Source organism: Rhipicephalus microplus, chromosome 3 (genome assembly GCF_043290135.1).
Source record: "Rhipicephalus microplus isolate Deutch F79 chromosome 3, USDA_Rmic, whole genome shotgun sequence".
NCBI lineage: Eukaryota > Metazoa > Arthropoda > Arachnida > Ixodida > Ixodidae > Rhipicephalus > Rhipicephalus microplus.
This window is the reverse complement of record NC_134702.1, coordinates 85,090,835-85,118,752: the sequence shown is the minus strand read 5'-3', so window position 1 is coordinate 85,118,752 and position 27,918 is coordinate 85,090,835. Positions and strand designations below refer to the sequence as shown.

At 44.1% G+C, this 27,918-nt stretch overlaps 19 non-coding genes across 19 annotated transcripts; all 19 read left to right on the top strand.

The window, feature by feature from the left end:
* The first annotated feature begins 33 nt into the window (after window positions 1-33).
* Window positions 34-105, top strand: TRNAQ-UUG (transfer RNA glutamine (anticodon UUG)). Its single transcript has one exon. It is a non-coding gene; the product is annotated as a tRNA-Gln (tRNA).
* Window positions 106-276: 171 nt separating this feature from the next.
* On the top strand, window positions 277-348 carry TRNAQ-UUG (transfer RNA glutamine (anticodon UUG)). The gene has a single exon. It is a non-coding gene; the product is annotated as a tRNA-Gln (tRNA).
* A 2,104-nt stretch (window positions 349-2,452) lies between these two features.
* Window positions 2,453-2,524, top strand: TRNAQ-UUG (transfer RNA glutamine (anticodon UUG)). The gene has a single exon. It is a non-coding gene; the product is annotated as a tRNA-Gln (tRNA).
* Window positions 2,525-2,858: 334 nt separating this feature from the next.
* TRNAE-UUC (transfer RNA glutamic acid (anticodon UUC)) lies at window positions 2,859-2,930 on the top strand. The gene has a single exon. It is a non-coding gene; the product is annotated as a tRNA-Glu (tRNA).
* A 5-nt stretch (window positions 2,931-2,935) lies between these two features.
* TRNAQ-UUG (transfer RNA glutamine (anticodon UUG)) lies at window positions 2,936-3,007 on the top strand. The gene has a single exon. It is a non-coding gene; the product is annotated as a tRNA-Gln (tRNA).
* A 336-nt stretch (window positions 3,008-3,343) lies between these two features.
* TRNAE-UUC (transfer RNA glutamic acid (anticodon UUC)) lies at window positions 3,344-3,415 on the top strand. Its single transcript has one exon. It is a non-coding gene; the product is annotated as a tRNA-Glu (tRNA).
* A 5-nt stretch (window positions 3,416-3,420) lies between these two features.
* TRNAQ-UUG (transfer RNA glutamine (anticodon UUG)) lies at window positions 3,421-3,492 on the top strand. Its single transcript has one exon. It is a non-coding gene; the product is annotated as a tRNA-Gln (tRNA).
* Window positions 3,493-5,357: 1,865 nt separating this feature from the next.
* Window positions 5,358-5,429, top strand: TRNAQ-UUG (transfer RNA glutamine (anticodon UUG)). Its single transcript has one exon. It is a non-coding gene; the product is annotated as a tRNA-Gln (tRNA).
* A 94-nt stretch (window positions 5,430-5,523) lies between these two features.
* TRNAE-UUC (transfer RNA glutamic acid (anticodon UUC)) lies at window positions 5,524-5,595 on the top strand. Its single transcript has one exon. It is a non-coding gene; the product is annotated as a tRNA-Glu (tRNA).
* Window positions 5,596-5,600: 5 nt separating this feature from the next.
* TRNAQ-UUG (transfer RNA glutamine (anticodon UUG)) lies at window positions 5,601-5,672 on the top strand. Its single transcript has one exon. It is a non-coding gene; the product is annotated as a tRNA-Gln (tRNA).
* A 379-nt stretch (window positions 5,673-6,051) lies between these two features.
* Window positions 6,052-6,123, top strand: TRNAQ-CUG (transfer RNA glutamine (anticodon CUG)). The gene has a single exon. It is a non-coding gene; the product is annotated as a tRNA-Gln (tRNA).
* A 655-nt stretch (window positions 6,124-6,778) lies between these two features.
* On the top strand, window positions 6,779-6,850 carry TRNAQ-CUG (transfer RNA glutamine (anticodon CUG)). Its single transcript has one exon. It is a non-coding gene; the product is annotated as a tRNA-Gln (tRNA).
* Window positions 6,851-7,747: 897 nt separating this feature from the next.
* On the top strand, window positions 7,748-7,819 carry TRNAQ-UUG (transfer RNA glutamine (anticodon UUG)). Its single transcript has one exon. It is a non-coding gene; the product is annotated as a tRNA-Gln (tRNA).
* A 334-nt stretch (window positions 7,820-8,153) lies between these two features.
* Window positions 8,154-8,225, top strand: TRNAE-UUC (transfer RNA glutamic acid (anticodon UUC)). The gene has a single exon. It is a non-coding gene; the product is annotated as a tRNA-Glu (tRNA).
* Window positions 8,226-8,230: 5 nt separating this feature from the next.
* On the top strand, window positions 8,231-8,302 carry TRNAQ-UUG (transfer RNA glutamine (anticodon UUG)). The gene has a single exon. It is a non-coding gene; the product is annotated as a tRNA-Gln (tRNA).
* Window positions 8,303-8,638: 336 nt separating this feature from the next.
* Window positions 8,639-8,710, top strand: TRNAE-UUC (transfer RNA glutamic acid (anticodon UUC)). Its single transcript has one exon. It is a non-coding gene; the product is annotated as a tRNA-Glu (tRNA).
* A 5-nt stretch (window positions 8,711-8,715) lies between these two features.
* Window positions 8,716-8,787, top strand: TRNAE-UUC (transfer RNA glutamic acid (anticodon UUC)). The gene has a single exon. It is a non-coding gene; the product is annotated as a tRNA-Glu (tRNA).
* A 379-nt stretch (window positions 8,788-9,166) lies between these two features.
* TRNAQ-CUG (transfer RNA glutamine (anticodon CUG)) lies at window positions 9,167-9,238 on the top strand. The gene has a single exon. It is a non-coding gene; the product is annotated as a tRNA-Gln (tRNA).
* Window positions 9,239-11,028: 1,790 nt separating this feature from the next.
* TRNAE-UUC (transfer RNA glutamic acid (anticodon UUC)) lies at window positions 11,029-11,100 on the top strand. The gene has a single exon. It is a non-coding gene; the product is annotated as a tRNA-Glu (tRNA).
* The last annotated feature ends 16,818 nt before the right edge of the window (window positions 11,101-27,918 follow it).

Sequence of the window (27,918 nt, the reverse complement as noted above, 5' to 3'; positions counted from 1 at the left end):
GGCCCGGGTTCGATTCCCGGCGTCGGAAAGTGCGGTCTCATGGTGTAATGGTTAGCACTCTGGACTTTGAATCCAGCGATCCGAGTTCAAATGTCGGTGAGACCTTGCTTTTTATTTTTGTTAATGCAACAAAAGCTGGCAACAGCGAAACTGTGCGCGAATAGACACCAGTACTAGCGCTTGTTCTCTTGTCACCATCTCCGGCGTGGTCTAGTGGCTAGGATATCTGGATTTCACCCAGAAGGCCCGGGTACGATTCCCGGCGACGGAAAGTGCGGTCTCATGGTGTAATGGTTAGCACTCTGGACTTTGAATCCAGCGATCCGAGTTCAAATCTCGGTGAGACCTTGCTTTTTATTTTTGCTAATGCAGCAAAGCTGGCAACGACGAAACTGTCCGCGAACAGACACCGGTACTAGCGCTCATTCCCTTGGCGCCATCTTGCATAGTCTAGTGGCTAGGATATCTGGCTTTCACCAAGAAGGCCCGGGTTTTATTCTCGCTGTTGGAAAGTGCGGTCTCATGGTGTAACAGCTAGCAATCTGGACTCTGAATCCAGGGAACCGAGTTCGAATCTCGGTGAGACCTTGCTTTTTATTTTTGCTAATGCAGCAAAAGCTGGCAACGATGAAACTGTCCGCGAACAGACACCGGTACTAGCGCTCATTCCCTTGGCGCCATCTCTGGCATGGTCTAGGGGCTAGGATATCTGGCTTTCACCAAGAAGGCCCGGGTTTCATTCCCTGTGTTGGAAAGTGCGGTATCAAAGTGTAACGGTTAGCACTCTGGACACTGAATCCAGCGATCCGAGTTCAAATCTCGGTGAGACCTCTCTTTTTATTTTTCCTCATGCAGCATTAGCTGGCAACGACGAAACTGTCCGCGAAAACACACCGGTACCAGCACTCATTCCCTTGTCGCGATCTCTGGCGTGGTCAAGTGGCTAGGATATCTGGCTTTCACCAAGAAGGCCCGGGTTTCATTCCCGGTGTTGGAAAGTGCGGTCTCCTGGTGTAACAGCAAGCACTCTGGACTCTGAATCCAGGGAATTAAGTTCAAATCTCGGTGAGACCTTGCTTTTTATTTTTGCTAATGCAGCCAAGGCTGGCAACGACGACGCTGTCCGCGAATAGACATCGGTACCAGCCCTCGTTTTCTTGTCGCCATCTCCGGCATGGTCTAGTGGCTAGGATATCTGGCTGTCACCCATGAGGCCCGGGTTCAATTTTCGGCGTCGTAAAGTGCGGTCTCATGGATTAACGGTTAGCACTCTGGAGTCTAAATACAGCAATTCGGGTTCAAATCTCGGTGAGACCTTGCTTTTTATTTTTCCTAATGCAGCAAAAGCTGGCAACGACGACGCTGTCCAAGAATAGACCGCGGTACCAATGCTCGCTCCCACGAGCCATCTCCGGCGTGGTCTAGTGGGTAGGATATCTAGCTTTCACCAAGAAAGCCCCGGTTCAATCGCCGGCGTCGGAAAGTGTGGTCTATAGGTGTAATGGTTAGCACTCTGCACTCTGCATCCAGCGATCTGAGTTCAAATCTTGGTGAGACCTTGCTTTTTATTTTTGCTAATGCAGCAAAAGCGGGCAACGACGAAACTCTCAATGAATAGACCGTGGTACCGATACTCGCTGCCTTGAGCCATCTCCGGCGTGGTCTAGTGGCTAGGATATCTGGCTTTCACTAAGAAGGCCCGGGTTCGATTCTCGGCGTCAGAAAGTGTGGTCTCATGGTGTAATGATTAGCACTCTTAACTTTGAATCCAGCGATCTGAGTTCAAATCTCGGTGATACCATGCTTTTTATTTTTGCTAATGCAGCAAAGCTGGCAACGACGAAATTGTCCGCGAACAGACACCGGTACTAGCGCTCATTCCCTTGGCGCCATCTTGCATTGTCTAGTAGCTAGGATATCTGGCTTTCACCAAGAAGGCCCGGGTTTCATTCTCGGTGTTGGAAAGTGTGGTCTCATGGTGTAACAGCTAGCACTCTGGACTCTGAATTTAGGGAACCGAGTTCAAATCTCGGTGAGACCTTGCTTTTTTTTGCTAATGCAGCAAAAGCTGGCAACGACGAAACTGTCCGCGAACAGACACCGGTACTAGCGCTCATTCCCTTGGTGCCATCTCTGGCATTGTCTAGTGGCTAGGATATCTGGCTTTCACCACGAAGGCCCGGGTTTCATTCCCTGTGTTGGAAAGTGCGGTATCATGGTGTAACGGTTAGCACTCTGGACTCTGAATTCAGCGACCCGAGTTGAAATCTCGGTGAGACCTTGCTTTTTATTTTTCCTAATGCAGCATTAGCTGGCAACGACGAATCTGTCCGCGAAAACACACTGTTACCAGCACTCATTCCCATGTCGCGATCTCTGGCGTGGTCTAGTGGCTAGGATATCTGGCTTTCACCCAGAAAGCCCGGGTTCAATTCTCGCCGTTGAAAAGTGCGGTCTAATGGTGTAATGGTTAGCACTCTGGACTTTGAATCCAGCGATCCGAGTTCAAATCTCGGTGAGACCTTGCTTTTTATTTTTGCTGAAGCAGCAAAGCTGGCAACGACGAAACTGTCCGCGAACAGACACCGGTACTAGCGCTCATTCCCATGGCGCCATCTTGCATTGTCTAGTGGCTAGGATATCTGGCTTTCACCAAGAAGGCCCGGGTTTCATTCCCGGTGTTGCAAAGTGCGGTCTCATGGTGTAACAGCTAGCACTCTGGACTCTGAATCCAGGGAACCAAGTTCAAATCTCGGTGAGACCTTGCTTTTTATTTTTGCTAATGCAACAAAAGCTGGCAACGGGGAAACTGTGCGCGAATAGACATCAGTACTAGCGCTTGATATCTTGTCGCCATCTCCGGCGTCGTCTAGTGGCTAGGATATCTGGCTTTCGACCAGAAGGCCCGGGTTTGATTCCCGGCGTCGGAAAGTGCGGTCTCATGGTGTAATGGATAGCACTCTGGACTTTGAATCCAGCGATCCGAGTTCAAATCTCGGTGAGACCTTGCTTTTTATTTTTCTAATGCAGCAAAAGCTGGCAACGACGAAACTGTCCGCGAACAGACACCGGTGCTGGCTATCATTCCCTTGGCGCCATCTCTGGCAAGGTCTAGTGGCTAGGATATCTGGCTTTCACCAAGAAGGCCCGGGTTTCATTCCCGGTGTTGAAAAGTGCGGTCTCATGTTGTAAACGTTTGCGCTCTGGACTCTGAAGCCAGCGATCCGAGTTCAAATCTCGGTGAGACCTTGCTTTTTATTTTTCCTAATGCAGCAAAAGGTGCCAAAGACGAAACTGTCCGCGAAAACACACCGGTACCGGCACTCATTCCCATGCCGCGATCTCTGGCGTGGTCTAGTGGCTAGGTTATCTGGCTTTCACCCAGAAGGCCCGGGTTCGATTCCCGGCGTCAGAAAGTGCGGTCTCATGGTGTAATGGTTAGCACTCTGGACTTTGAATCCAGAAATCCGAGTTCAAATCTCGGTGAGACCTTGCTCTTTATTTTTGTTAATGCAACAAAGGCTGGCAACAGCGACACTGTCCGGGAATTGACGCCGGTACTCGCGCTCATATCCTTGGCGCCATCTTGCATTGTCTAGTTGCTAGGATATCTGGCTTTCACCAAGAAGGCCCGGGTTTCATTCCGGGTGTTGGAAAGTGCGGTCTCATGGTGTAACAGCTAGCACTCTGGACTCTAAATCCAGGGAACCGAGTTCAAATCTCGGTGAGACCTCTCTTTTTATTTTTCCTCATGCAGCATTAGCTGGCAACGACGAAACTGTCCGCGAAAACACACCGGTACCAGCACTGATTCCCTTGTCGCGATCTCTGGCGTGGTCAAGTGGCTAGGATATCTGGCTTTCACCAAGAAGGCCCGGGTTTCATTCCCGGTGTTGGAAAGTGCGGTCTCATGGTGTAACAGCAAGCACTCTGGACTCTGAATCCAGGGAACCGAGTTCAAATCTCGGTGAGACCTTGCTTTTTATTTTTGCTAATGCAGCCAAGGCTGGCAACGACGACGCTGTCCGCGAATAGACATCGGTACCAGCCCTCGTTTTCTTGTCGCCATCTCCGGCATGTTCTAGTGGCTAGGATATCTGGCTGTCACCCATGAGGCCCGGGTTCAATTTTCGGCGTCGTAAAGTGCGGTCTCATGGATTAACGGTTAGCACTCTGGAGTCTAAATACAGCGATTCGGGTTCAAATCTCGGTGAGACCTTGCTTTTTATTTTTCCTAATGCAGCAAAAGCTGGCAACGACGACGCTGTCCAAGAATAGACCGCGGTACCGATGCTCGCTCCCACGAGCCATCTCCGGCGTGGTCTAGTGGGTAGGATATCTAGATTTCACCAAGAAAGCCCCGGTTCAATCCCCGGCGTCGGAAAGTGTGGTCTATAGGTGTAACGGTTAGCACTCTGCACTCTGCATCCAGCGATCTGAGTTCAAATCTTGGTGAGACCTTGCTTTTTATTTTTGCTAATGCAGCAAAAGCGGGCATCGACGAAACTCTCAATGAATAGACCGCGGTACCGATACTCGCTGCCTTGAGTCATCTCCGGCGTGGTCTAGTGGCTAGGATATCTGGCTTTCACTAAGAAGGCCCGGGTTCGATTCTCGGCGTCAGAAAGTGCGGTCTCATGGTGTAATGATTAGCACTCTTAACTTTGAATCCAGCGATCTGAGTTCAAATCTCGGTGATACCTTGCTTTTTATTTTTGCTAATGCAGCAAAGCTGGCAACGACGAAATTGTCCGTGAACAGACACTGGTACTAGCGCTCATTCCCTTGGCGCCATCTTGCATTGTCTAGTGGCTAGGATATCTGGCTTTCACCAAGAAGGCTCGGGTTTCATTCTCGGTGTTGGAAAGTGTGGTCTCATGGTGTAACAGCTAGCACTCTGGACTCTGAATTTAGGGAACCGAGTTCAAATCTCGGTGAGACCTTGCTTTTTTTTTTTGCTAATGCAGCAAAAGCTGGCAACGACGAAACTGTCCGCGAACAGACACCGGTACTAGCGCTCATTCCCTTGGTGCCATCTCTGGCATGGTCTAGTGGCTAGGATATCTGGCTTTCACCACGAAGGCCCGGGTTTCATTCCCTGTGTTGGAAAGTGCGGTATCATGGTGTAACGGTTAGCACTCTGGACTCTGAATTCAGCGACCCGAGTTGAAATCTCGGTGAGACCTTGCTTTTTATTTTTCCTAATGCAGCATTAGCTGGCAACGACGAATCTGTCCGCGAAAACACACTGTTACCAGCACTCATTCCCATGTCGCGATCTCTGGCGTGGTCTAGTGGCTAGGATATCTTGCTTTCACCCAGAAGGCCCGGGTTCGATTCTCGGCGTCGAAAAGTGCGGTCTCATTGTGTAATGGTTAGCACTCTGGACTTTGAATCCAGCGATCCGAGTTCAAATCTCGGTGAGACCTTGCTTTTTATTTTTCCTAATGCAGCAAAAGGTGCCAAAGACGAAACTGTCCGCGAAAACACACCGGTACCGGCACTCATTCCCATGCCTCGATCTCTGGCGTGGTCTAGTGGCTAGGTTATCTGGCTTTCACCCAGAAGGCCCGGGTTCGATTCCCGGCGTCAGAAAGTGCGGTCTCTTGGTGTAATGGTTAGCACTCTGGACTTTGAATCCAGCGATCCGAGTTCAAATCTCGGTGAGACCTTGCTTTTTATTTTTGTTAATGCAACAAAAGCTGGCAACAGCGAAACTGTCCGGGAATTGACGCCGGTACTTGCGCTCATATCCTTGGCGCCATCTTGCATTGTCTAGTTGCTAGGATATCTGGCTTTCACCAAGAAGGCCCGGGTTTCATTCCCGGTGTTGGAAAGTGCGGTCTCATGGTGTAACAGCTAGCACTCTGGACTCTAAATCCAGGGAACCGAGTGCTAATGCAACAAAAGCTCGCAACGGCGAAACTGTACGCGAATAGACAACGGTACTAGCGCTCGTTCTCTTGTCGCCATCTTCAGCGTAGTCTAGTGACTACGATATCTGGCTTTCACCAAGAAGACCTGGGTTTGATTCCCGGCGTCGGAATGTGCGGTCTCATGGTGTAGTGGTTAGTACTCTGGACTCTGAATCCAGCGATCCCAGTTCAAATCTTGGTGAGACCTTCCTTTTTTAATTTTGCTAATGCAGCAAAGCTGGCAACGACGAAACTGTCCGCGAACAGACACCGGTACTATCGCTCATTCCCTTGGCGCCATCTTGCATTGTGTAGTGGCTAGGATATCTGGCTTTCACCAAGAAAGCCCGGGTTTCATTCCCTGTGTTGGAAAGTGCGGTATCATAGTGTAACGGTTAGCACTCTGGACACTGAATCCAGCGATCCGAGTTCAAATCTCGGTGAGACCTCTCTTTTTATTTTTCCTCATGCAGCATTAGCTGGCAACGACGAAACGGTCCGCGAAAACACACTGGTTCCAGCACTCATTCCCTTGTCGCGATCTCTGGCGTGGTCTAGTGGCTAGGATATCTGGCTTTCACCAAGAAGGCCCGGGTTTCATTCCCGGTGTTGGAAAGTGCGGTATCATAGTGTAACGGTTAGCACTCTGGACACTGAATCCAGCGATCCGAGTTCAAATCTCGGTGAGACCTCTCTTTTTATTTTTCCTCATGCAGCATTAGCTGGCAACGACGAAACTGTCCGCGAAAACACACCGGTACCAGCACTCATTCCCTTGTCGCGATCTCTGGCGTGGTCTAGTGGCTAGGATATCTGGTTTTCACCAAGAAGACCCGGGTTTCATTCCCGGTGTTGGAAAGTGCGGTCTCATGGTGTAACAGCAAGCACACTGGACTCTGAATCCAGGGAACCGAGTTCAAATCTCGGTGAGACCTTGCTTTTTATTTTTGCTAATGCAGCCAAGGCTGGCAACGACGACGCTGTCCGCGAATAGACATCGGTACCAGCGCTCGTTTTCTTGTCGCCATCTCCGGCATGGTCTAGTGGCTAGGATATCTGGCTGTCACCCAGGAGGCCCGGGTTCAATTTTCGGCGTCGTAAAGTGCGGTCTCATGGATTAACGGTTAGCACTCTAGAGTCTAAACACAGCGACTCGGGTTCAAATCTCGGTGAGACCTTGCTTTTTATTTTTCCTAATGCAGCAAAAGCTGGCAACGACGAAACTGTGCGCGAACAGACACCGGTACTAGCGCTCATTCCCATGGCGCCATCTTGCATTGTCTAGTGGCTAGGATATCTGGCTTTCACCACGAAGGCCCGGGTGTCATTGCCTGTGTTGGAAAGTGCGGTCTCTTGGTGTAACAGCTAGCACTCTGGACTCTGAATCCAGGGAACCGAGTTCAAATCTCGGTGAGACCTTGCTTTTTATTTTTGCTAATGCAGCAAAAGCTGGCAACGACGAAACTGTCCGCGAACAGACACCGGTACTAGCGCTCATTCCCTTGGCGTCATCTCTGGCATGGTCTAGGGGCTAGGATATCTGGCTTTCACCAAGAAGGCCCGGGTTTCATTCCCTGTGTTGGAAAGTGCGGTATCATAGTGTAACGGTTAGCACTCTGGACACTGAATCCAGCGATCCGAGTTCAAATCTCGGTGAGACCTCTCTTTTTATTTTTCCTCATGCAGCATTAGCTGGCAACGACGAATCTGTCCACGAAAACACACTGTTACCAGCACTCATTCCCATGTCTCGATCTCTGGCGTGGTCTATGGCTAGGATATCTTGCTTTCACCCAGAAGGCCCGTGTTCAATTTTCGGCGTCGAAAAGTGCGGTCTCATGGTGTAATGGTTAGCACTCTGGACTTTGAATCCAGCGGTCCGAGTTCAAATCTCGGTGAGACCTTGCTTTTTATTTTTGCTGAAGCAGCAAAGCTGGCAACGACGAAACTGTCCGCGAACAGACACCGGTACTAGCGCTCATTCCCTTGGCGCCATCTTGCATTCTCTAGTGGCTAGGATATCTGGCTTTCACCAAGAAGGCCCGGGTTTCATTCCCGGTGTTGCAAAGTGCGGTCTCATGGTGTAACAGCTTGCACTCTGGACTCTGAATCCAGGGAACCAAGTTCAAATCTCGGTGAGACCTTGCTTTTTATTTTTGCTAATGCAACAAAAGCTGGCAACGGGGAAACTGTGCGCGAATAGACACCAATCCTAGCGCTTGTTATCTTGTCGCCATCTCCGGCGTCGTCTAGTGGCTAGGATATCTGGCTTTCACCCAGAAGGCCCGGGTTTGATTCCCGGCGTCGGAAAGTGCGGTCTCATGGTGTAATGGTTAGCACTCTGGACTTTGAATCCAGCGATCCGAGTTCAAATCTCGGTGAGACTTTGCTTTTTATTTTTCTAATGCAGCAAAAGCTGGCAACGACGAAACTGTCCGCGAACAGACACCGGTGCTAGCTATCATTCCCTTGGCGCCATCTCTGGCATGGTCTAGTGGCTAGGATATCTGGCTTTCACCAAGAAGGCCCGGGTTTCATTCCCGGTGTTGAAAAGTGCGGTCTCATGTTGTAAAGGTTTGCGCTCTGGACTCTGAAGCCAGCGATCCGAGTTCAAATCTCGGTGAGACCTTGCTTTTTATTTTTCCTAATGCAGCAAAAGGTGCCAAAGACGAAACTGTCCGCGAAAACACACCGGTACCGGCACTCATTCCCATGCCGCGATCTCTGGCGAGGTCTAGTGGCTAGGTTATCTGGCTTTCACCCAGAAGGCCCGGGTTCGATTCCCGGCGTCAGAAAGTGCGGTGTCATGGTGTAATGGTTAGCACTCTGGACTTTCAATTCAGCGATCCGAGTTCAAATCTCGGTGAGACCTTGCTTTTTATTTTTGTTAATGCAACAAAAGCTGGCAACAGCGAAACTGTCCGGGAATTGACGCCGGTACTTGCGCTCATATCCTTGGCGCCATCTTGCATTGTCTAGTTGCTAGGATATCTGGCTTTCACCAAGAAGGCCCGGGTTTCATTCCCGGTGTTGGAAAGTGCGGTCTTATGGTGTAACAGCTAGCACTCTGGACTCTGAATCCAGGGAACCGAGTGCTAATGCAACAAAAGCTCGCAACGGCGAAACTGTACGCGAATAGACAACGGTACTAGCACTCGTTCTCTTGTCGCCATCTTCAGTGTAGTCTAGTGGCTAAGATATCTGGCTTTCACCAAGAAGACCTGGGTTTGATTCCCGGCGTCGGAATGTGCGGTCTCATGGTGTAGTGGTTAGTACTCTGGACTCTGAATCCAGCGATCCCAGTTCAAATCTTGGTGAGACCTTGCTTTTTTATTTTTGCTAATGCAGCAAAGCTGGCAACGACGAAACTGTCCGCGAACAGACACTGGTACTATCGCTCATTCCCTTGGCGCCATCTTGCATTGTCTAGTGGCTAGGATATCTGGCTTTCACCAAGAAGGCCCGGGTTTCATTCTCGGTGTTGGAAAGTGCGGTCTCATGGTGTAACAGCTAGCACTCTGGACTCTGAATCCAGGGAACCGAGTTCAAATCTCGGTTAGACCTTGCTTTTTATTTTTGCTAATGCAGCAAAAGCTGGCAACGACGAAACTGTCCGCGAACAGACACCGGTACTAGCGCTCATTCCCTTGGCGCCATCTCTGGCATGGTCTAGTGGCTAGGATATCTGGCTTTCACCAAGAAAGCCCGGGTTTCATTCCTTGTGTTGGAAAGTGCGGTATCATAATGTAACGGTTAGCACTCTGAACACTGAATCCAGCGATCCGAGTTCAAATCTCGGTGAGACCTCTCTTTTTATTTTTACTCATGCAGCATTAGCTGGCAACGACGAAACGGTCCGCGAAAACACACTGGTACCAGCACTCACTCCCTTGTCGCGATCTCTGGCGTGGTCTAGTGGCTAGGATATCTGGCTTTCACCAAGAAGGCCCGGGTTTCATTCCCGGTGTTGGAAAGTGCGGTATCATAGTGTAACGGTTAGCACTCTGGACACTGAATCCAGCGATCCGAGTTCAAATCTCGGTGAGACCTCTCTTTTTATTTTTCCTCATGCAGCATTAGCTGGCAACGACGAAACTGTCCGCGAAAACACACCGGTACCAGCACTCATTCCCTTGTCGCGATTTCTGGCGTGGTCTAGTGGCTAGGATATCTGGCTTTCACCAAGAAGACCCGGGTTTCATTCCCGGTGTTGGAAAGTGCGGTCTCATGGTATAACAGCAAGCACACTGGACTCTGAATCCAGGGAACCGAGTTCAAATCTCGGTGAGACCTTGCTTTTTATTTTTGCTAATGCAGCCAAGGCTGGCAACGACGACGCTGTCCGCGAATAGACATCGGTACCAGCGCTCGTTTTCTTGTCGCCATCTCCGGCATGGTCTAGTGGCTAGGATATCTGGCTGTCACCCAGGAGGCCCGGGTTCAATTTTCGGCGTCGTAAAGTGCGGTCTCATGGATTAACGGTTAGCACTCTGGAGTCTAAACACAGCGATTCGGGTTCAAATCTCGGTGAGACCTTGCTTTTTATTTTTCCTAATGCAGCAAAAGCTGGCAACGACGAAACATTCCGCGAACAGACACCGGTACTAGCGCTCATTCCCTTGGCGCCATCTTGCATTGTCTAGTGGCTAGGATATCTGGCTTTCACCAAGAAGGCCCGGTGTCATTGCCTGTGTTGGAAAGTGCGGTCTCATGGTGTAATTGTTAGCACTCTGGACTTTGAATCCGGTGATGCGAGTTCAAATCTCGGTGAGACCTTGCTTTTTATTTTTGCTAATGCAGCAAAAGCTGGCAACCACGAAACTGTCCGCGAACAGACACCGGTGCTAGCGCTCATTCCCTTGGCGCCATCTCTGGCATGGTCTAGTGGCTAGGATATCTGGCTTTCACCAAGAAGGCCCGCGTTTCATTCCCGGTGTTGAAAAGTGCGGTCTCATAGTGTAACGGTTTGCACTCTGGACTCTGAAGCCAGCGATAGAAGTTCAAATATCGGTGGGACCTTGCTTTTTATTTTTCCTAATGCAGCAAAAGGTGGCAAAGACGAAACTGTCCGCGAAAACACACCGGTACCAGCACTCAATCCCATGCCGCGATCTCCGGCGTGGTCTAGTGGCTAGGATATCTGGCTTTCACCCAGAAGGCTCGGGTTCGATTCCCGGCGTCGGAAAGTGCGGTCTCATGGTGTGATGGTTAGCACTCTGGACTTTGAATCCAGCGATCCGAGTTCAAATTTTGGTAGACCTTGCTTTTTTATTTTTGCTAATTTAGCAAAAGCTGGCAATTACGACGCTGTCCGCGAATAGACATCGGTACCAGCGCTCGTTTTCTTGTCGCATCTCCGGCATGGTCTAGTGGCTAGGATATCTGGCTTTCACCAAAAAGGCCCGGGTTTCATTCCGGTGCTGGAAAGTGCGGTCTCATGGTGTAGCAGCTAGCACTCTGGACTCTGAATCTAGGGAACCGAGTTCAAATCTCGGTGAGACCTTGCTTTTTATTTTTGCTAATGCAGCAAAAGCTGGCAACGACGAAACTGTCAACGAATAGACCGCGGTACCGATGCTCACTGCCTTGAGCCATCTCCGGCGTGGTCTAGTGGCTAAGATATCTGGCTTTCACAAACAAGGCCCGGGTTCGATTCTCGGCGTCGGAAAGTGCGGTCTCATGCTGTAATGGTTAGCACTCTGGACTTTGAATCTAGTGATCTGAGTTGAAGAAGATGAAGATTGTTTATTGTCTCTTTTTCATTTTCACCAAATACATGCATGAATGTCTGGATCCTTAGCCTATTGGCTAGAAATGGATCCATTAAAAACATAATACAAATGAATCAGGGGCTATGTATGTACAATCACATGTTTGGGGGAAATGTATTATATACAGTGTTCAAAAAATTGTCCATAAAAAGCATGTGTATGAATAGGAACGATACATTCAAGATAAATTACAGTGCTAAAAACAAACGCTCGGTTTATTCAAAAACTATAAATAAGACAGCTGTGTATAGTTCTCATTGCAATAACACACATACAGAAGACCACACGTCAGCACTGCAGTACATTGTCAGTGGTAGAGGCTGCAAATTTTTATCGTCGTCCCCAAAACAGCAGCAGTAGGAAAAAACATGTACAAGGTATTATAAGTTGATGTTATTTTCCTACTTTTGGTTCTTCGATAAGCTGGATGTTGTGTGATGCAAGAAAAAGGCTTTTAACGCCTGATCTACCCTGGTTGATTGTAAAACGGAAGACGGGAGGTCATTCCAAACTTTAACCCCGGCGTACTTGAGACGGCGTTGTCCGTATGTATTATGAGAGAGAGGGATCATAAATTTGCCTTCGGAGGCAGAGCGACTACTTTTACCTGTTGTTTGGAAGATAGTTCTAGGAAAGGGGAAGTTGTTACAAATTATTTTATATACCAAGAGAGTTATACGATAATCTCGTAGCGTAGGCACGGGCATTATTGCGGTTTTGGAAAATAGAGGCTGAGAGGGTGTACGAGGGGGAACATGGTTTATTATTCTCAAGGCTCTCTTTTGTAGGCATATTATGTGCTTGATGTATGTGTGATAGGTGAGTCCCCCACACTCGATGCAATATGTTATCTGAGATTGGAAGAGAGAGAAGTAGATGGTGCGCAAGATATCAGTTTCAAAATGCTGTCGAGCTTTGGTCAGGGTAAAACAGACAGAGGAAAGTTTCTTCCCCAGTGTGCCTAAATGGGGCCTCCAGTTTAACGCATCATCCAGCATTACGCCTAAATATGAGATCCTACCGACTTTATCTATTTCTTTATCATTGATCTTCAGCTTGCCCATAGTGAAGTCTACAGGCTTGCAAGGGGATTTAAAAACTATATATTTGGTTTTATCGGTGTTTAAAGTAAGCCTATTTGTTGTGAACCACTCGCTGATTTTTAAAAGTTCGTCGTTTAAAATATGTGCCGCAGTATGAAGTGACGGGGTGGTGAAAACTAGCGCTGTGTCATCCACGTACATTACAGCACTTACCCTAGAAAGACCATTGGTTAAATCGTTAATATATAAAGTAAAAAGAATGGGTCCGAGAACGGAGCCCTGTGGTACTCCCGCATCTACTGGTCTTAAATTGGAAACATGCTTGTAAATAACTACCCTTTGGTATCGCCCATTAGGATAACTTTTAAAAAACTGGAGGGACTCGCCTCTGAATCCGTATCGCTCAAGCTTTTGGCTTAATATTTCAAAATGAACTGTATCAAACGCATTTCTAATGTCTAGAAACACACCTATAGCAAATTGGTTGTTGTTGAGGGCCTCATTAATTACATCTGTCACGGAAAGTACTGCAGATAGAGTTGATTTGGTTTTCTGAAAGCCATGTTGGTCCGGCGATAGAATACCGTTTTTATGCAGGAAATTTTTTACTACCATCGCTAATAACTTCTCGAACAACGTATTAATGCAACTTAGGACGGATATAGGTCTGTAATTGTTGAGTTCATTTTGGTTTCCAGTTTTATAAATTTGGGTTACTTTGGCTATTTTTAGAATTTCAGGATATGTACCCGCATGGAACGCTTTATTAAAAAGTGATACTGAGGTTGGAGCTAGGATTTCTACATTTTTTGTAAGGACCGAAATAGGTATGCCATGAATGCCTTTAGCCTTACCTGAATTCAAATTTTTAGCAGTTACTATAACCTCTGTTTCAGTTATGTCGATGTAGCCAAATGACGGACCATGCCAACCCTACTGAAACGTTCCGCATATACGGATCCGTACATACGCAATTATTGGACTACGGAAAGCCGCATCATGCGGAAAGATACGAACATTCGCAGCCTACGGAAAGCGCCATATCATGCGAAAAGATGCGGACATCCGCAGCTTACGGAAAGCGCCACATCGTGCAGAAAGTTGCGGACATCCGCAGCTTACGGAAAGTGCCATATCATGCTAAATTACCCGATAAGCAGCTTACAGAAATTAGCATAATGCAGAAACTATGCAGCTATCTGCTGCATCTTGCAAAGATCAAATGGACATCCTAGATCTCGAGTAAAAGCAATTGGCCATTCACGTTGTTTGCAAAAGCAAGTACTGTGTAGAAATATATATGAATATTTCATTCTTAATCTGTTGCATGAAGGTGAAATATGTTTGCTATCTGAAACAGCCTTGATGAGTAAACAAAGGCTTGAAAGAAACAAATGTGTTAAGAAGCTACCTAATGAGGGATTGAATTATCGGCATCTTTCTAATTGTTGTGATGCGGAAGCAAAATTACCTTTCAAATAAAATAGATTACAAAACTACTAAATTAACATGCTAGCGATCACAAATGGTGGTTACATTGCAACACATTAATGCAGTGTTCTATGCAAGACCTAAAGAACTTATAAAGTTATTATTATCAATAGAGAAGTATTATTATACAGACCAGCCCTGCTACAATCAATATATTTTTTTATTTGTCTGTATGCTCCAGCTGTGAATGGTGACATTGCAGTGTTGATGGTACACAAATGAGGTGACTACACCGTAATTTCACGAGCTCCACCTAAGCCACAGGATGGTGGCACAAAACACAATGTAACAGCAATTTTAGAACGAAATGTTTAAACATAAATATTAATCATAGCACTGTGAAAATGTGGCGCTGTGTTTGTATCATGAACGCCTTGTGGAGATCGGCGAAATGCTGCTTGAGGCTCCGGCACCACTGTAAATTTGGAAGGTCACTGCCATAGAACTTATGTGTCCTTCATAGGCACCTGGAAATGAAAATAATTGGCACAAATAATGTCAGAGACACATGTTAGCACATTAGTTCACATGCACAAGAAATATAACACACAGAATGAAACTGAAAATGTAAGGCACACAATCCTTCAAGTTATGCATATGTGAATAATAGAAGGAATGAGTGTATAAATTAGTTCTGCCACATCAAAGAAAACAGCATGCTTACCACAGTGAAAATAACTAGGTTGTCACGCTTTTCAATGGTAGAGATAATCGATTACTATGTCCTTATGAAATTATGATTTAAATGCTTCCTGCACAGTAAAACTTTAGAAACTACAAGTGAAAGCTCTCAATGTACATTTAATAGTGTGTGCATGTATATCTGCTGCCTTTATACTATACAGTTTGTGCACAAAATTGGCATCTTGAACAATTTTGAGAGTTAAACCTATGTAACTTATGAAGGTTAAAATCACCATGAAAGCAAGCAGGACAAGGCAGGTGCCATTAAAAATCTGTGCAAGCCAGATAACTATAACCGAACTGCACACATATAGGGGAGCAAGAGTACCAGAAATTCGGCTGCTGACCCGCAGGTCGCGGTATCAAATCCCGGCTCCATTTCCGATGGAGGCAGAAATGCTGTAGGCACGTGTGCTGATTTGGGTGTACGTTAAAAGAACCCCAAGTGGTCGAAGTTTCCAGTGCCCTCCACTACGGCGTCTCTCATAATCATATCGTGGTTTTCGGACGTGAAACCCCGCATATAAATCAAGAATAACAGAAATAAACTGCCAACAGAAAAGTTGTGTGCATGTGCTATCTGTAAGTGCTTACACCTTACTACATACGGCATGCTCATTCCATTTTAAATACCAATATTGAAAATAACTGCTCTATTAGGAATATAAAAGGTAAGGTAGAACTGAACGACCCTACAAAAAGTGACCCTATTATGACATCACGTTTTCTTATAGCAAAATTGACTAAGACTCTGAAATATCATTATGCAAGAAAACATCTTCAAAAGAACAATCAAGTTTGAAGTCATATATTTTTAATATGGCTACTATGACTATAACCAAGAAATCGACCTCAACATGGCTAATGTTAGTTTTTAAGGCCTCTGTTCACTAGACAATGAACTATACCACAAAAAGCACAGCGTTCAGGCAAAGCACCACACAAAAAAAGAAAGCAGTCCTTTTTGTTATTATCTACAATGCCTTTAAAATGGTATTTTTACCTCTACTTCCCGCTTTTTATCAAAGTAACTGGTGTGAAACAAGTTAGCTGAAAATGCACTGTGCCTCCAAAACCTGTTGGTTGAATCTGAATTTTTAAAACATGGTGAAGCTTGCGCTAAATTAGGCTCCACAAGCCTTGGAACAGCGAGACTACATGACTCTTAGGACTACTTTGGTTACTTGTGTTTTGTTTCTGGGCCTAAGCATAAAGACAAGGGCTTAACTGAATTGCTGCTAACAAACAAATGCTTTCGAAATTGCCCGAGCGTCAAAGGATGCTCAGACATTTGTTGTTTTTCGCACTGGGCAATTCTACACCAAACATACAAACCATACTGACTGGCGACCATCACAGATGTATAGTTTAAAAATTATGGTAATTTACTCTTCTGAAAATAGCTATTTGCAGAAATGTTTTGAAGAGAAAAAAGTAGTGGTCACGTGGGTACCATCAGAATTTCGCAGAATGTCGTGCGGGTGTTATTTGTGAGAAAAATTTCGAAGTACCGCTTTTTCTTGCCATATCAAATTTGATCTACATATTAAGTAAAGGTGCTTCTTAAAGTATTTGAAGTCGAGTAACATTAGTGCAATTTTTCCGCTACATAGGCTTTGAAGAATTCAGCCAAACTGTTTATCGTTTGCATTTCTTGTATGGCAATACTGCACTTTGTATGAATATTTGAGCCACAAATACTCACTGCACAGAAGTTATATTTCACGAAAAAAAATAATGTTAGGTCCAGATTACAAATATCACTATATAATCGTTTTTGTCCACATTGAGATGCAACTTGAGCTGTGTGTTTGTCTAATTGAAAATTACTTTTATGTGTAAGTTGAAAGCAAATAAACAGTTCTTGTTACATGGCAAGTGTTATCATTACAATTTTTGTTTAAATAGGGAAAATGATTTTTGAAGTCTCCTATTGAGGGCCATGGAGAACTTCGGAACGGAAGCTGTCGTATATCAAATGCAGAAAACAGCCTTCATAAAAAAACTTCAAAAATTCATTTCTACTTTAAGACAAAGTGTAATCATATAACTTGCCATATAAAAAGAACTGCTTCCTTGCTTTTGATGTGGCAAAAAAATTGCACTAATATTACTGAGCTTCATGCACTACACACAATCACCTTTACTTAATACCTAGACCGAATTTGGTGTAAAAGAGGCAGTATTTTTGAAACACTTTTTACTTTTTACAAACAACACCCAGACGACATCCTGGGAAGTCCAGAAGGGACCAACGTGGCCTAATATTTTGTTCTCTGCGATATATTTTAGCATTTTTCTGTTTTTAATACAGTAACCGAGCACAATATTTTTTTTTCAAAACACATTTAGTACGGTTGGCAAAATGGCTGGGATGTTTGATGTGTAATTGCTTCACTGCCAGCATTTATTCTTCCGAAGCTCAAGCTATCACCTCTCTGTTACTGCCTCCCTCACATACAATGCCTGCATAGGAAAGAAAAAGAAAGGCAGGTCCGACAAAGTTCGCAAGGCAAGATATTTTCATGTTGGATAAATTCATTACCATAAACAGCAGCAAAACAACATTCATTTTGAGTAGTCCAAGACACAAGCTATATACCAGCATACTAAGAGCCAAGCACAAACTTTTCATTTGAACATGTGTGGTGATAGACAGGAAGCACTTATTGCAAGACTGATCAGTCTGTAATTAACTGAATGAAGTACAATGCACTGTTCAATCCAACACCACATAGGCATCTTTGCTATAGCAAAGCCATGTGTCATTGATTCATGCACTAGATGGCACAATGCAAATGTAACAAAAAAGGTGAAAAAAGAAAACAAGAGAAAAAAAAAGAAGAAAAGGGGGATGCAAAGTAGAGCAGTGTAGCACTACTCTTACTTTGCATCCCCCTTTTCTTTCTTCTTTTTTCTTCTTTTCTATCGTTTATCTTTTTTTTGCTTCCCTTTGGAGGAGAGAACACTTTGTATCAGCGCAACCTAACTTGAAAAGAAGCAAGGGCTGCACTCTTCTGCGTTATAGGTTTTTTTTTTTCTCAGACAAACATTTCCAACAGGCACACACGCCTACAGCAAAAGATGATGTCATTACTGACCTTATTTAAACTAACACGCCAAGGATGACAAGGTGACTTCTAAAAATTAGGTCCTCCTATCGCAACATCGGCCAGCCTGTCTGAGGCACTTCCACTGTTCACCCTGATTACTAGATGTTTCCATCTGTCGACTCACATCTTCATTTTGGATAACACTAAGACGAGCTTACATTGATGAATACCCACGAAAGTTTAGTGATGTATCATGTATGAGATTAAGCAACTCGATTAAAAAATTATTGATAGCTTGCTTCCAGGCTTTTTATAGTGTAGCCTAAAACTTCGTAATATCTTTATGCACATGAACCAGATTGACAACGTAATGCACAACATGCTTAAGAATACTGCGAGGAACATGATAACGACAAAACGACCGGCCACCCAAATTTTTCGCTGTACATGTTTATAAAATGTTCATGTACACCCAAACGAGGTGCTTATGATACAAGCCGAAAAAACCTACAAGTAGGGCCTTGGAGCCTTCTGGAAGTAGACGTGTTGCATTTTTTCTGTGGAGGACTTTACACCCATAAGTGAGGAACAAAACTCCTATATAATGAAGAATGTTGGCAGCTATCAGTTATAGAAAAACCTAATGCAGCTAATCTTCCCAGACACATCTGTACATTTAGAGAGGTGACGTAGCTTCTGTGATTGTGGCAGTAACTCCAACAGGACCAGTGCGAAAGTTGGCACTGCTTGGCTAGACAAATGTCCAAACATGCCTGCCCGACTCCCTCTAGCCATCCCGGCTGAATCTGACACATGATTTCTTAACTGCTGGCTGGACAAAAACAAAACCACTGAAGCACTCAAAATACACAGCATGAAGTTCCTCTAGAGTGGTCAACTTCGTCTTCTGCGATGAAAGAGCAGCACAGTGTACTGATAAGGCACTCCTTGCAATGGCTTTCAATGCCACACAGTGACCATGATGTTCCTGTCGAAGAGAGCTTCGGGAGCTTGGAGGGTGCTTGCTCTTTTCTGGGGGCTGCTGGTGCTCCTCGTTTTCTGCTCAAAGTCAACCTGCACAAAGTTGTAGACGAGGCTTTAAGAGTTGTATATAATGATATGCAAATTTTCGCTGAACACACATTTCCTCGCGGCACACTGAGCAATTTCTTATAAAACTTAAGGCCTCGCATATGCAAACATTTACAATCGATCCGAAGATGCGCTCGACTCTAAAGGAGCAAGTTTGTTATGTAGTGTATATAAAGAAAGGTCATTCAGCACAACCACAACTACAGTTGCACACGAAAACGACATTTTACACGATCCTGTTTATTTACATGGTCCATTTTATTTTATTTACACGGTCCATTTTACACGGTGCTGTTTTACACGATCTGGTCTGCATGAACTCTTGAACCGGGCACCATATAGATTGAAAGACACACACAGAGTTTGAGACAAACCTAGTTTCCCGTGGAGCATCTTCTTGCACTATAACAACACATCTCAATTTAGTTAGTTGGTCAGAACGAGGAGAAAACAGCTCGCACCTGAAAAGCACGGGCAGAAGGAATGACGCCTGCACCCTGTGCTCCCTGTACATTCTCGTTGAGGGTGCAGTTTTCACCTTATCCTTATGCAATTTCGCATTTATAACAGTGTTCTCTGCATAATCTTTGTGGCATTAAAGTGTGTGATACCGTCATGTGTATCCCATGTAATTTATAAAAATAGAATACAAGATAGCTTGATTCAAAAATAACAAAGTGCATCCAGTGCCATGTCCTGTAGCCATTCTTTAGGCAAAAGGCAGAATGATTTATTCTTCAAAACATATCTTACTTGTAACCACTACAAGAGCTAACTCGTGCACTGGCACATTCTGTTTGCCTCTTCAGATTATAAGGTACCTTTTTTACACCAGAAAGTCTTCAAGAAGAATAGAAGTGTTGTAATTGTGAAGAAAGAAAAGTAGAAGGAAAAAAGATAACCTGCCCTGTACAGGGACCGAGCCTGCGAACTTCGAATAACATGTCCGATGCTCTATCAACTGAGCTACCATGGCGGCTATCCCTCTTCCATTTTGTACGGTATATATGTGCATTTATACATGGAAGAGTCAGTCAGCGCTGCTTGTTACCATTATGGCAAGTATGGCACACCTTTTTTTTGCCTACTGGCAATTACATTACGATTGCAATTACGTTACGATTACTTCCGATATCCCTATACTTCTTTGGCAGCATTATGCATCTGTCAGTTCTCAGAAAATCTGCTAGTCACAGGAGGTGGCAATGGTTCACCCTCCCACCTAAATGCATGTACTTGAACACATGCACAACTGATCAAAAAAAAAAAAAAAAAACAAGTCACACACCGCTAAGATTACTGAGATTCACTGTTTCAGATTCATGAGTAAAGGAAAGAACTATAAATTTAAGGGTTTGTTGTCTTTGTTGAACACATTATAATGAGAACTAGTAGAAAATGATGCCAAACAAATTCTAGGGGATGTTATCAAAAGTAACTAACAAAATTATGAAAAGAAAAGTGAACAAAAATGTAACTTGGCAACGTTTCTTGACAATTGAATTGACATTACTTTTTATAACATCCCTATATTTTACTGGGTAATGTTGTCGGGTAATTCTCATTATTAGAGTGGTGAGTAGGCTGACAAAGAAAGCATATGGCATTGATACTTCTTTTGAACACCTAATAGTTTGAGGACCTTAAAAGAGCGGAAGCTATTTTGAGTAGACCAGAATATTTAGTTGGAGCGAAAAAAAAAACGTACACACATTTTTACCAGGCTTTTTAACACATTTTGAGACATAAAAGTGTATGCTGCCAGTAATGTTAAGTACCATTACTTTTGTCACACTATGCACTGTAGCAGGTGTAGTTAGAGTGGTGATAGTGAAGGATTAATCAAGCACGCCACCAACTGTGTTCAAATCAATGGTCGCGTATTTTAAAAATAAACCTGCTGTATAATAAAAAAAAGTTTAGAGCATTTATGTTTTTATCCAAATCAAGTTAAACCGACTGGGTAAGCAAACCATTTGCATAAAATCAAAAGGCATAAAGTGATTCATGTATTATAACTATGTGAACAAATTTCAGCAACGCAGGGCAAAGTTACAACAGTTCTATTAAAAACCCCTCTCATTATAACATGCATGAAAAGCACCACACCAGAATATTTTATAGTGCATGTAATATCGAGACTACTAGACTGTCTATTGACCTTTTAGAAGAAGGGTATCTCCTTCACGTTCAAGGGGCAACCACTTAGCCTTTTCCTGAGCTTTTCTGTGAATATTTCCTGAATTTCAGATATCATTAGGATTGATTTAGAGTGAACAGATTTTGCTTACGCATTGAAACCTAGTTCTGTATGTAACTGCAATTATGGGTGCCAAACCACCTCCAATTAATTTTTAACATTTAACTCATTTTTTAACTGCAGCAGCACAACTAGCTGTGGGTGCCCAAAAAGTAGCTAGAAACAATACCTTTACCTCTTTGAGCCTTTCGGAAGTGTTCAGCTTCTCAGTGCTCACCTTACAACATTTTTTTTAAATACGTGTTTGTGTGCCCACTACTCTTGCTCCTTGTACAGTGAGGAGGAGCACATGGCAAGAAGAGACAAGAAAGAAGCATTGCGAAAAAAAGCGAAATAAGCGAGGACCTCTTTTGCATCGTACAATGTGTGTAACATTACTATTGCGACAACATATAGACAAATTATCACGGCTATGCATCCGTTGTAGAGTCATACACAGCTGCAACACCACGACTAAATTTCAACCTTGTGTTGGTTTAGTATCCCTTTAGAGTGGCAAGCTAATGATATCTGCATTTGTTTGGCACACATTGAGATGCAGCGAAATGTGATATGGTAATCTCATTTAGAATGCACGTCATGTGGCTTCATTGTATATGTGGCCACAAGTAACTCTGGTTGCAAAGCAATATGGCAGAGCCTAAACAGACGTCACCGACCACTCCAATCTGAACTTGCCGTTGCTACTTGCCCATTATCATCCCAGCAAAAAATGAATAATTGAATCTGCTACAGGTATGTGCTAGCTTATGCTAAGGACCAAGTATGAAGGGTGTGTTGTCATTATTGAGATCAGTTATTTGTTCAAGAACACTTGCTGTCAAACACAAATACATTGCTGTCGAAGCATCAATACTCAAATATAAAGCAAAAAGAAGTGTCTCTTTAAAAATTACAGGCCACAAGGTGCAAGATAAATATTTGATATACTTGGGATGTAAGGCACGCACAAGAGGTGCTGCCATGTTATACTTTTTCTTGTGTTGAAACCTGCTTGCTTTACTCACCCAACACATCTGTAAAGATGCCGTGAAAACACCAAGGAGCTGATGCAGCAAGGTTGAACACATGTCCAGGGATTCCACCATTCCTAAGCAGCCCTACAGCCTCCACAGTCCTGCAACCATTTGTAAGAAAAATATAGTTCACCCAAAGTTCTTGGTTTACAGACACACATGCAAGGCGCATAATCACTCTATAGGAAAGTTTGCATGATAATGCGCTGGGTAGCAAAACGGATGCCAATATCAAGTATCCCGGCCTGCCGCTTCTTTCTTTCCGTTCTTAATTAATCAATCCATGGTTAATAAATGTCCCCCCAATGTGAAGTGTACTGGCAGTCCGGTGAAGAATTGCAATGTATTTCAAACACAGTCCAATTCATGGCAAGTAAGCATCCAATAGCGTTTTGTCAGCTGTTCAAGAAAAGAGCATGAAGTTTAGCTAAAACCCAAGTTTTTTATAAACACCATTCAAATTGATATAAAAGTTGTGAGAATTATGTGAAGGAACACGGATTAATCTTTAATCAATGATTTCTTATAATGTACTGATATGAATGCAACTAACTGAATATGAAACGATAATTTCTGCTTGAGAATTTAGAGTTATAAACACTATCGCACTTGCCAGCTGCATCTTGTCCAAAACAGCAGCAAGATGGGCTAGTTTCTGTAGGTGAGCAGTAATGAGCAGTGCAAAGTAACAACAAGAAACACCAGTAACAACAGTATGGAGCAAGCACAGACTGCCAACTGTATAAATTATTGCACAAAAGTTCGCCTGAATATCAGTCAGACAACTCGTGCAAATGAAGGTCCAGTTGGGAATGAACAAGTTACGAAATCAACAATGCCTGCTTTCACTAACAGGACCCTCATCCACATAAAGTATGCAGCGATAGGCCCCTACCGAGGTACGTCAAAGCATGATGTCACTGGCACATGTAAAAGGTGTGGCTGGAAAAACACTCCCGCTGGTGGCTCAGCCCGGTACAGTTGTGCGGTGTTTGGGGCAAGCTTTAATTTTTCAAAGCTTACACTTCACGTTACAATGTCGACATTAGCTGTAGTATGTGTCAGCAAACATCTAGCTGTGTGGTAAAATATTTGCCACGCTGTCTGTTTATCTTGAAGAAGTGAACACACGTGGTGGCCTGTGCGAGGAACAGTGGCATAGTCTTCAAAAATGTGCACTGTTGATTGCGGCATGTAGTGTGCATTGAAAGGTATTGAGAATATTGGTTCAACTGAGAATATTGTGTGTGGTGTGTGCAGTGTCAATAACAATGTGTCTTGTTTGCGAAGACGTTAGCACTCATGGCAGGGACCGGTCGATGAAAAAACTTGATTCGACATTTTAGTCAAGGTAAATATGCACTTGACGCGACCATCTGCGAGTGGGTACATCTCAGTGTTTGCGCTATGTGCAGAAAAAAATTGCATGGTCACCGGGCTGGAAGATACCATTTGCTGAAGCTGCATGTATGAATCGCCCCGACGAGTACGCAAGCCCAATAAAGGTATAACTCGTTTTATCGAAGGCCTCATATGTCTTCATGTAATAAGCAGAGATTCTTGTTTCACATATACTCAGTACCTTTACCGCTCGATATTCATGAAGTGACAATGCAAACAACAAGTTTGTGTGTTAGGTTCTAAGGGAGCAATGTAAATATGCAAATAAGTTGTAGGTGTTAGATGCAGCGATGTAACTGCGCAAAAGATTACGTATATATTAGGCTACAGGTTTAGAATCGCATACATCTCAGTGGTCTATCAGGAACGTCACAAACAACTTCCTTGCCAACAGGCCCTTGCACAGAGGGAGGGAATGGCTGGCACGGCGCTCGAAGTGACGTCACACTATTTGCAAACATAGAGAGGTTTCTTACTTAGGCAACATTTTGCACAATATATTTTTTAGATGCAAGACTGTACTCGTCCACAATAATCATACTGATGTCTTTTGTTGTTACTTTGTGCTGTGAATTAGTAGGCATTTAGTCACCATGATCTTTAAAAGCTAATTTCAGTGTTCTCTCTCATATTGCTGACAACTCTGTTGTTGCATAAATTGGGCAAGAAAGCAACACAGAAAGGCTGTCACGATAAATACACCAACATGGGCATTCTCCTGCAAACAAAAGTCGGCACTCCTCCTGTCATTACCCGTCTTCCTTCTCTCTTTGCCTTGTTTGTGCTGAAACAGCCAAACACCTGATGAGTTAGATGAGAAATATTAACGCATCAAAACTATAAGTGCTTGCATCAGCAACTACACAACAGTATGATAACCGCACGCCTGCCACACAGCAGTGAAACATATTTTGAACATGCTGGCAGTGTATTATTTTATAAAAAGCAACTCTGGCAGATTACAAAATCTCACATTGTGCATGCAAGTTTTCTTCAAAGTCAGGCGTACAATGTAGGTGCTGGCCGGTACATTATTAGTTACAAGCAAAAGCGTCTTGCAGGTACATATGCAGATTGCACGAACACCTCTCTCTCTACACTAGGCACACACATTATATCTTTTAACAAGCACACGCCCCTGTTTAGGGGCATAATAACGCTCTACCGTGAACGTATGCTAATCAACCCACTTAGGCGGTTGGCTAGGTGAATCGAGCCAAGTTACGAGTTGTATCGCCCGCGAACGTAAACAAAATGCTGCTTTCCATCAAATGGCACTGCAGGCTTCGTTTAATCAACAACGTAGCAAGCGCCGTGTGCGTCTTCCTCACTACACTGCACATATGAAAAAATCGATCACCATACACATGCATGTTGCCGCAGTTGTCTCGAATGAGCTCCAGTAAGGCCGCGCCGATGCGCCATGGCTCTGCTAGCGTTAGCGTTGTCAAAGCGAATCGGCAACCGCACTCGCAAAGGCGCGTAAGGTTGCCGTTTCACGACGCCTCCTTCGAGTGCAGCAACACACACTTGCACTGAGTGGCATATTTGGTCTACATAAAAAAGTGTCCCCCTTACCTTTAGTTTCTTTCACACTGTCCTGAGGGAAGCAACCACAGGCGTCAGCCGTCACCTCGGAGTCCTTCGAGCGCCCGCCCAACCCGCCGATTCCTTGGACGACTCGCACTTGATCCACACTCGAACAACCGCGGGAATAGGGCGCAATCTTAGCACATCACACGAACGAGGAACGGCGCTTCCTTGCGTAAATTTAACATTTCGTGCTCTCGTGTGTAGCAGCGCGAACACAGGAGAGAGCTACCCACGGAGACAAAGACAAACAACATGTGGCTTTAGCTGTGAATGGATTTGGCTTGGATATCTGTGTGAGGGAAAAAAAAAACATCTGTCGCTGCTATAAACTAAAAAAAATGTATGTTATCTGGCAAAATAACTTTAAAAGTGATAAACGGTTATTCAAAAAACAAGTTACAACTTATGAATATTTTTGCAGGTTTTTGTTTTGTTTTTGTTCTAGCAGACGACAGCCTCCTACTGCTTCTACGACAGACGTAGTGCGGTTTCACGTTCGGTGCGTGTCGCCGACGCAAAGCTCTACAGTAGTGATGTCAGAGTTATCAATTCTCAATGAATAATAGGATGGCTACAAGGCAGTAACATTTTGACATAGTGCAGTACGCAATCTTTCAAGGTATGACATCTCTTTGCTCTGAAGCAAATCGAAGCAAGCCGGCCGGCGCAATGAGCTGATGTCGCCGCTACGCAAGGCATGGTGGTGCGCAATAGCGTCGCGCCCCGCGCTCGATTTGTCATCAAGCGATAGAGCTACTAAGTGGAATACAGCTAGATGCAGGGATTAATGGCGTATCACTCTAATTCCCTGTGGTGGCCGACTCAATCGCAAGAGAGCCCCGGGAAACAACCTTCAACTGCTCAAGCTTGTGTGTGGATGTAAAAATACTTGTTTTCATCCGCGGCGGGGCAGCAATCTATAGTTGAAAGACATGCGAAAAGCATGTGACGTATATACAATCACAAAACGTATGCACACAACAATAGATACGATCGCATATCGTACATAAATATGCCAACACATAGCGTGTGAAAAGCAAATTTATATGCATAACTTAAACACTACTTCACTGTTTAGCGCGAATAGCTTAGCTAGTTAACGCACTCGGTTCACGTGCACGAGCACAACTGAGTGGCGCAGGTTCGAGTCCCGCCAAAACTAAATTTTTTTTTGTTTTTTTTTTCAACATTTTTGTTGTACTGCTATTTTTTCTAATGCCTTAGGTTATAAAACAAAATAAAAGCAATACTGCGTTCAAGTACGTATGTGGGACTGTGTTTTTTGCGCAACAGTTATTAGTATTTTTATTTTCAGTATTAATTTTTTTATTTATTTCATAATATAACAAAATTAAGGACTAAGGGGAACATTGGGTCTGCTTTATTGTGAGGGGACTCGAGAACTGAGAAAACTCAAACCAAAAAGTTTATTTGAGAAAAAACTGAGCATTTCACAGCCGGACCAGTTTCCTCAAGGGTAGGCCCTAGGTATGCGCGAGACTTGCTATATGACTCATCTCAAGCTGTGGCAGTTGAGGGAAGGCAATATCACCGAGGAGCAGTTCCAAAATATATTTTGGTTGATGTTTTTTGATTCCTCCAAAATAAGGGCTGCACAATTGTGATCGAGCCAAACCAAGAATTGCCGGCACGAAGTCATGAGACAGAAAATGAATAATGTTGATTGTTTGAAAAATTGCCCTTAATAAAAGGAAGAGTTATGGAGTGCTACGTAGCTTAACCCGCAGTAGGAATTTTATATATACATATAGATAGTTTAAAATGGACAATGTTGCACACACAGACATTGGTTAAATTTCTTTGCAGCACAGTTGAAGCATCTATGTAGAACTGAAGCATCAAGAGAAGCTCATGCGTCCTCACTTTATTGCGCTTTACATAGCTTGTATGCGTCCATGCAGCCATGATATGATATATTTTAAAGCATTTGTTTAACCTATAATCTTTTCATTCATTAAAGCTGGCCCATAAGTTGTGTTTTATGTAGCACTACAATGGAAGCGTAATCTGCATGGTGGTCTGAAACAATGCTTTTGAAGATCTCAAAACGACCCAGCTCTATACACGACCATCCGTGCATCAATGATAAGCACCATTATGTGTCCGTACATATCAGTTGTGCTCTCATACTTAATTATTTTTCTGACCACTCCCTCTGCCCCTACCTCGTTTCTGTCGTGAAGCTGTGGCAAGTTGTGTATAGCTGTATCTATATTGTAGGAGCACATATACTATCAATAAAAAATTATTTTTAGGCTACATGCAATTAGTTTTCATAGATTTTCATTTCTTTTGTCGGTGCTCAGAAGAGCTAAGCTCATGGTCGATATTTTAAAATGACATTTCTCTTTGCCAATGTTAATGAGAACAGTTTCATTAATATTGACAAGTTCATTCACATTGAATTTAGTTCTCATTATTATTGTTTCTACCAAAAAACGAGCCCTTGAAGTTATGCTTTGCTTGCTTGATTTGTTTTCGTGTGACAGCATGCAAGTAAAATGACAGTTATTGTCATTCCTTGTGAATGACACATTTTCCGTGTGACAGACTTTAGCACCTGGTCATCTGCAGAAGT